Raw genomic sequence first — 7,602 nt, forward strand, 5'->3', positions numbered from 1 at the left:
GCAGATTTGAAAAGAATTGCAAACTCTCCAGAGGAGGCATTGAAACATTGTTCTTTGAATAGCAGTCTTCTCACTGTTGAAGTTACCACTGCTCTCCTGAAAGATAAGTTTTGATCACTGGAGGAATTCAAAAGCTTGAGGATGACCTAACTAGGTGTTAGAGAACAACACCAACACCAAAGAGAACCTGTCCTGGATAAGGTACCCAGTTAGGGAAGTGGAGTATGTCAAAGCCTGGTGCTTACCAAAGCCAAAGAGAAATTTAACCTATTTTCTGTATTTGCCTAAACTTGAACCTATGTGATGGACAAAGATGGTATCTCTTTCCACAGGACAGAATCCACAGGGGTGACCCATCCCAGGTATGACCAATCTCAACCATACCAGTAATAGCCACACCATCTTCATCCTAGTAGGTATCCCTGGCCTGGAGGACCAACACATGTGGATTTCCATCCCTTTCCTGATATCCTACCTTACTGCCATCATTGGGAATCCCCTCCTCATCTATATCATTTTCACTGAGAGAACCCTCCATGAGCCCATGTATCTCTTCCTGTCCATGCTGGCAGCTGCTGATATTGTCCTCTCTACCACCACTGTACCCAAATCATTGTCCATCTTCTGGTTCAATGCCAGGGAGATCTCCCTTGGTGGGTGCATTACCCAACTGTTCTTTATTCACTCTACATATATTGCAGAGTCAGGGTTTCTGTTAGTGATGGCTTTTGATCGATACATTGCCATCTGCTACCCTCTGAGATATAGCATGATCCTCACCAATTTAGTCACTGGAAACATTGGTTTCGCTGTCCTGTTAAGAAGCATTGGCACCATTTTTCCTATCATATTCCTTCTGACTCGACTGAGTTTCTGCAGAAATAACATTCTTCCCCACACCTCCTGTGAACACATTGGTTTGGCCAATATTCTTGTGATGACATCCGTGTGAATATCTGGTATGGAGTGTTTGTCCTTTTAACAACTATAGTCTTAGATATTATCCTCATAGCAACTTCCTATGGGCTGCTTCTCCAAGCTGTCTTCCGTATTCCCTCCAGGGAGGCTCGTCACAAAGCTCTCAACACCTGTGGCTCCCACGTCTGTGTCATTGCCCTCTTCTATGTTCCAGGAATCTTCACATTTCTTACCCAACGTTTTGGGCACCATATCCCACCTCATGTCCATATCCTATTAGCCAATGTGTGTGCTCTGGCCCCACCCATGCTAAATCCCATCATCTATGGGGTCAAGACAAAACAGATCAGAAACAGATTGGTCCATGTGTTTTTTTCCAAGGCAGAAATGACTTTAGAAAATGTGTACTAGGAGAATAATTTTTCAGATGCTGTCCAGCCAAGATTGATAACATGGAAGGAAATAGGTGGAAGCAATAAAGGCATTAGCAAGATTCCATGATTCAGTGGTTTATGGGGTAATGGAATATATTAACTACAGCTTTTGTGGAAGGTACTTCTTTAGAAGTCTTTTAAAAAGAGATATGAGATTCCTTCTGGAATAGACTATGAATAAACTCGAATCTCAATGATTGATTTTGAGCTTTTCTTAAAACACTTCATCTGTGTGGATGCATATTTTGCCCCCTGATGATTGTATCTCTGTAACTTTAATTGTGGTTTCTAAAAACTTCTATGTAAAATATTAAATATCTGATGATATGTATTCTGGTGATAATCCTTTATTGAAGTGAAAACCTGAAGGACAGACATAAAGTCCCATCATCATTTCTGTTCTCAAAAACTCTTTTGGTAGGACCGGCCAAAGCTGTTTGACATATCCTTCAAGAAACCAGGCTCATTTCCAGCTTCCTCCACATGTACCTCACACTTTTCCTATCAGAGCAACACAGACAATCCTGGAGGAATGGACAAGATGACTACTAAAGCCCCTTCTAACTCTGAAGTGATGGGGCCCAAACCAGGCCAAGTACCTCCCCTTCAGGGGGAGGGGGGGAGGTGGCCCTGTTGTCAACCCCCTCTGCAAAGACCAGAGATTGGTTGGACTCAATTGCATTGAACCTTGCATCAGGAAACAACTTCGTCCTTCTCCTGCATTCTACCTCCGTGCCACTGGGAGTGATGGACAAAGGTAGGGCTTCACCTTGGCCCTATGGCTCCTCCTTCTTTGCATCACTGCTCTGTACCTCTCCCACCCCCCACACCCCCCACCCTGCTTGAGTTGCCAAGATCTTCTCCCTTCCCCTTGCTCTTGTTCTTGTTTTTACTTCATTCTTAAAGAGGATCAATGACATCAGGAAAGTGATGTTATCACTTGCAAGTAAATTGGCAAGACTGTGCAAAGTCACTGGCCTCACTCTCTCCTCTGGAGCCATCTGGGTCCAGTGGCAAGATATAGATCAGGATGACTAGAGATGACCCTGGAAGCAGTGGGAGGCCTTGGTCTTTTTAAGCTAAGATCTTTCCCAGGTCTCAGTTTGTCTGAGGCAACACCCATTCAGTGATTAAGGCTAGGTAAGAAATGAAATGAAGAATGGCCTCTTTTACATAGTGCAAAAAAAAAAAGTCAGTCTCAGAGGGAAAGACCTTCAGGGTTTCTAGCCAAAACAGAAACAATTGCTATATATATATATACTCACTCTGAGCCATCAGAATCCAAACATATTCCAGAGGAAAGGAGGAAAAGGGAGGGTCCTTGGAGGTTAGGCCTCTGATGCCTGGGTGCAGGGCAGGGTGGGAAGGAGACCTGGGTTGGAAGGCGGGGCTAGTGGACTGGATATGCTCAGACCTCTTTGTGATACTGGAGATTCTGCAGGCCCAACTTCCTGAGTTCAAATCCTCCTCAGATACTCACTAGTTGTATAACCCTGTGCAAGTCACTTAATCCTACTTACCTCAGTTTCCTCATCTATAAAACAAGCTAGAGAAGGAAATGGCAAACCACTTCAGTATCTTCACAAAGAAAACCCCAATATCACAAAAGGTTGGACACAATTGAAATAACAACAACAATGTGCCAAGGCACTGTGCTAAATGCTAGGGATACAAAGAAAGGAAAAAGACATTCTCTACCCTCCAGTACCTCATTGTCTAATGGAGGAAACAACATATAAGCAATTATGTACAAACATAAGCTATATACAAGATAAATAGGAAAAATCCATAAAGGAAAGGGCACTAGGCTTCCTCTGTAGTTAGTATTTTAGCTGCGACTTGAAGGTAGCCAGGGAAGTCAGAAAACAGAGATGAGAAAGGAGAGTATTCAAGGCATAAGGGACAGCCAAAAAAAAAAAATGCCCAGAGCTAAGAGATGGAGTTGTTGTTGTTGCTGTTATTTGTCCTTCATTATTGAAGGACCTGTTAAAGAGATGGAGAATCTTATTCAGGGAACTACAAAGAGGTCAGTGCTACCAAGCTAAATTATGTGATACTTTGTAGGGAAGGAATAAGCATAGATAAAGAAAAAAAAATTTTTTTCTAGATGATATATAATGTGTTTCAGAGAATCCTAGAGTTAACTTTAAAAAATTGAAAAAATATAGAAAAATATAAGCTATATCCACATAAAATAATAAATATTCCTATACATATAACCAATAAAGCCCAACAACAAGATGTAGAGCAAATAACCACAGATTCCATAAAACACTTGGTAGTATATCTACCAAGATTCATCCAATTCTAAAATACTCTTTGCAGAAATAAAGACAGTTCTAAAGAATTATAGAAACATTAAGGATAAATTTGTATGTCAAGCCAACATAATAAAAATGAAAATACTACCTAAATTAATTTACTTATTCAATGCTGTATCTAATTCTCCAAAGAATATTTTATAGAGCTAAAAAATGATAACAAAATTCATGAGTAGGAAAAAAAAACACATTAAGAATCTCAAGAATAGTAATGAAAAATCCCTCCAAATACCTGTAAAAAATGGCTCTAAACAAATTCTAAAGCAGCAGAACCCACAAAAAGACAGAATGAAACAAATTTCCAGCCCAAGACAACCTGGATGTTGATCAGAAAGGTATATTGCGCCAGGCTGGGAGAGGAATGCAGTTCAGCATGGGTGCGCAGGCCTCAGCAAACCTGGAGCAGGCCTCAGAGAACTGAACCACAGGCAGCTGTGGCGGTTTCCAGACTTCTCAACCCATGAACGCCAAAGAGAATTTAGAAGGTCAGTAGGAAAAGTCTGTTTCTGAGGTGAGAGAGAAGTACAGTCCCAGTCATCCCCAAATGTGGCCCGCGGGCAGGTGTCTGCCTCCAGAGCTTCCTGCCCACAGACTGAGGGGGAATCAAGTGGCTGATCAGAGGGGGATTGCAGGGATCTCTTTGATGGTGCAGGATTCTCTTGCTTTGCCCGTACTTGGATCTGGGTCACAGTTCTGGGTGGCAGTCCTGGGGCGAGGAGGAGCACTGGTGTGGTGGAGCTGGTAGTGGCTGTGGAGAAAGAATCCTCCTCACAATTCCAAGACAGAAAAGAGTGTTTGTGATCACTCATAGACCAGAGCACAGGCCAGGAAAGGAGTAAACACCTCACCCTTGATCATAGCACCTTGGAAAAACTGAAAATTTACAGGTCCCTAGAAGTATCTCTGAAAACAACTGCACAAAACCCCCAAAGCTTGGGACAGTACATTCTCCACACTGGAAGCAGACCCCTACTTTAACAAAGAGTTTATAACTCAAGTAATTGGCTGGGATCATAAGCAAACAGCGTCAAAAGAGTCACACCATAGAATCTTACTTTGATGACAAAGAAGATCAAAACATACAACCAGAAGGAGACAACAAAGTCAAAACTCCTATATCCAAAGACTCCAAGAAAAATATGAATTGGTCCCAGACCAGGAAGAGCTCAAAAAGGATTTTGAGAAGCAAGTAAGAGAAGTAGAGGAAAAACTGAGAGTGATACAAGAAAATCATGAAAAATAAGTCAACAGCTTGCTAAAGGAGACTCAAAAAAATACTGAAGAAAAGAACACTTTAAAAAATAGACTAACCCAAATGGCAAAAGAGGTCCAAAAGGCCAATGAGGAAAAGAATGCCTTCAAAAGCAAAATTGGCCAAATGGAAAAGGGAGCCAAAAGCTTACTGAAGAAAATACCTCCTTAAAAATTAGAATGAATCAATTGGAAGCTTGATACAGAATCAAGACGCTGTAAAACAAATTCAAAAGAATGAAAAAATAGAAAATAATGTGAAATATCTCATTGGAAAAGCAACTGACCTCGAAAATAGATCCAGGAGAGATAATTTAAAAACTATTGAACTATCTGAAAACCATGATCAAAAAAAGTGCCTAGACATCATCTTTCAAGAAATTATCAAGGAAAACTGCCCTGATATTTTAGAACCAGAGGGCAAAATAGAAATTGAAAGAATCCACTAATCACCTCCTGAAAGAGATCCCCAAAGGAAAACTAGGAACATTGTAGCCAAATTCCAGAGTTCCCAAGTGAAGGAGAAAATATTGCAAGCAGCCAGAAAGAAACAATTCAAGTATTGTGGACACACAATCAGGATAAAACACAAGATTTAGCAGCTTCTACATTAAGGGACCACAGGGTTTGGACTATAATATTCTAGAGGGCAAAGGTAATAAGATTACAACCAAGAATCACCTACCCAGCAAAACTGAGTATAATCCTTCAGAGGAAAAAATAGACATTCAGTGAAATAGAGGACTTTCAAGCATTCTTGATGCAAAGACCAGAGCTGAATAGAAAATATGACTTTCAAATACAAGACTCAAGAGAAGCATGAAAAGGTAAACAGGAAAGAGAAATCATAAGACACTTATTAAGATTGAACTGTTTACATTCTGCATGGAAAGATGATATTTGTAACTCATGAGTCCTTTGTCAGTGTTAAAGGAGTTGGAGGGAAAAAATTATATGTATGTATGTATAGATAGACAGACAGACAGACAGATAGATAGATAGATAGATAGATAGATAGATAGATAGATAGATAGATAGATAGATAGATAGATAGAGGGCACAGAGTGAGTTGAAGATGAAGGGGTGATATCTGGAGAATAAAATTAAGGGGTGAGAGAGGATTATACAGAGAGAAGGAGAAAGGGAGAGGCAGAATGGGGTAAATTATCTCACATAAAACAGACAGGAAAAGGTTTTTACAGTGGAGGGGAAACGGGGGAAGGTGAGAGGGAATGAGTGAATCTTATTCTCAACAGATTTGGCTTAAGGAGAGAATAACATACACACTCAATTGGGTAAGGAAACCTATCTTACCCTACAGGAAAATTGGGTGGGGGGAGGGAACAAGAGAGCAGGAGGATGATAGATGGGAGGGGGCAATCAGAAGCAAACACTTCTAAGGAGGGACAGGGTCAAAAGAGAGAATAGGATAAATGGGGAGTGAGATAGGATGAAGGGAAATATACTTAGTTTTTTACAACATGACTATTATGGAAGTGTTTTGCATGACTGCACATGTATAACCTGTATCGAGTTGCTTGCCTTCTCAATGGGGGTGGGTGGGGAGGGAGGAAGGGAGAAAATTTGGAACCCAAACTTTTAAAAACAAAAGTTAAAAAAATTGTTTTCACATGCAACTGAGAAATGAGATATACAGGAAATGGGGTATAGAAATCTATCCTGCCCCACAGGAAAATTGAAGGGGAAGGGGATAAGAGAAGGGGGGGAGAGATAGAAGGGAGGGCAGATTAGGAGAAGGGATATTCAGAATGCATGCCATCTTGGGGTGGGGGGAGGGACAAGATGGGGAGAAAATTTGGAACTCAAAATCTTGTGGAAGTGAATGCTGAAAACTAAAAATAAATAAATTAATTGAAAATCTTAAAAAAAAGAAGATGAACCATTTTACTGGTAAAACAAAACAAAACAAAACAATAATGAAAAAAAAAAGTGGGAAGGTGGAGGTGGGGAGTGGGGAATCTATCCCTGGACAGATCAATCAGATCTCAAAAACAAACAAAAGCAGCAATCATTATTTGGTACTAGTTTAAAAAAAAAAAGAGGTCAATCAATGGAAGAGATTAGATATACAACATACAAAAAGAAACAAACATAGTGGCATAGTGTTTGATAAACCCAAAGACCTCAGTTAGTGAGGAAACAACTCACTATTTCATAAAAACTTAAATGTTGGAGGGGCTGTGGGAAAACAGGTATTCTAGTGCATTGCTGGTGGAATTGTGAATTAGTTTGGCCATCCTAGAAGGCAATATGGAGTTATGTTTAGAAAGCTACTGTAATCGAAAGGATTATGGACCGAGCAGTACTTTCACTTTAGGTTCGTATCTCAAGATATAGTGACATATACTCAGTATAAACTTAACAATCACATTTATTTTACAATGATTAATAATGATTAAGGCAACACAAGCACATAAAGAGAAGAATAACATTCAATGCAATAAGTATTAATCAAAATCAAGAAAAGGAGGAATAAGAAAAGAAAGGATACACACTCATTGACCAGGCAAGCTCAAATACCTATGAGACCAGGGAGACTGGAGATGGTCAAGAGGTCTGATCAGGAGGCCAAAAGAGCAGCGTCCTGCTCTTAAACAACAACGGCTGTGCACCCAGTCCACCCTTGAACAACAACAGAGAATAGGCATCCCTATCTC

General features: G+C 40.3%; 1 pseudogene; it reads left to right on the top strand.

The window, feature by feature from the left end:
• The first annotated feature begins 364 nt into the window (after positions 1-364).
• On the top strand, positions 365-1,329 carry LOC114049061 (annotated as a pseudogene).
• The last annotated feature ends 6,273 nt before the right edge of the window (positions 1,330-7,602 follow it).

The sequence above is a fragment of the Vombatus ursinus genome, unplaced genomic scaffold, assembly GCF_900497805.2.
Source record: "Vombatus ursinus unplaced genomic scaffold, bare-nosed wombat genome assembly UNPS02014796.1, whole genome shotgun sequence".
Classification (NCBI taxonomy): domain Eukaryota; kingdom Metazoa; phylum Chordata; class Mammalia; order Diprotodontia; family Vombatidae; genus Vombatus; species Vombatus ursinus.